Below are 1,374 nucleotides of genomic sequence, written 5' to 3' on the forward strand. Positions count from 1 at the left end.
TTGTACATCTCCACTCATTTCATATCAGCTGGACACTTCACTCTCTTGCCTCTTTGTGACTGACTAACACTATGCAGTCTAATGCCCTCCAGGTTTATCCATATAATGAAGTGTGTGATAGTTAAGATTTTGCGTTAACTTGGTGGGACTTGGATTCTAAGTGGTTTGGCAGTGACCACATAGTAATACCCCATGATGAGATCTAATACGATTTAATCATTTCTATGATAAAGTCTGCTATAAACAGTCAATTGAAAGTAAGTTTCCTCAGGTGTGTGGCCTAAAACATATTTTATCCTACAAAGGTAAAAATAATAGAAGTGAACAGAGACAGGGGGACCTATTCTTCTTTAGAAAGAAATCAAGGAATTGAGTGTGTCCTATGGACCTAGGGTCCTTGTACTTCCTCATATACCCAGAGGAAGATGGATGTCAAGATACATGGAGATCTCCAAGGAATATTAGGGTCTATAGATGCTGACCACCACACATCTCTCTTTGTTGTAGTATGATGGCTTCTGTGTTGCTGTGATGCTGGAAGCTAGGCCACTGTTATTTTACATAGTAGCAGGGTCACCCATGGTGGATATATTTCAGCAGACCTTCAGACTAAGACAAACTAGAAGGAAGAACAGGCAGAATGGTTAGTCACAGAAAACCTTATGAATAGCAGTGGGACATTATCAGATATAGTACCAAAAGATTAGCCCCTCAGGTTGGAAGATACTCAGACTACAACTAAGAAAGAGCTGCTGCCTCCTCAAAGCAGAGTAAAATATAATGACATGAATAGAGCAAAAATTTCAGAATCTTCATGTTGTGATGGGTATAACTCAAAATGAGAAGAAAGAGTTGCAAACATCCACTAATGAGTAGAACTAAGAAATGTAAAGAATATAAATCTAGAAAAATTGGAAATCATCAAAAATGAAATGATAAAAATAAAGATCAATATCCTAGGCAATAGTGCCCTGAAATAGACTGATATTGGCCATTTTCAACTGCACAAACATATGATTTACTATGCCAGGAATGACAAGTTTAGAAGCAATGGCATTGTATTCATTGTCAAAAACAGCATTTCAGAATCTATCTTGAAGGATAATGCTGGTTGTGATAAAATATTATCCATACACTTATAGGGAAGGCTATTAATACCACAATTACTCAAATTTATGCATGAAACACTAAAGCCAGTGATGATGAAATTCAAGAATTCTATCAATGTCTTAACACTGAAATTGATGTAAACATGCAATCAAGATTGGTGATTGGAATGTGAAAGTTAGAAACAAAGATGAATGATCAGTGGTTAGAAAATATGGCCTTGGTGATAGAAATTAAGCAGGAGGACACATGAAAGAGTTTTGCAAT

The sequence above is a fragment of the Chrysochloris asiatica genome, unplaced genomic scaffold, assembly GCF_000296735.1.
Source record: "Chrysochloris asiatica unplaced genomic scaffold, ChrAsi1.0 scaffold00198, whole genome shotgun sequence".
Lineage (NCBI taxonomy): Eukaryota > Metazoa > Chordata > Mammalia > Afrosoricida > Chrysochloridae > Chrysochloris > Chrysochloris asiatica.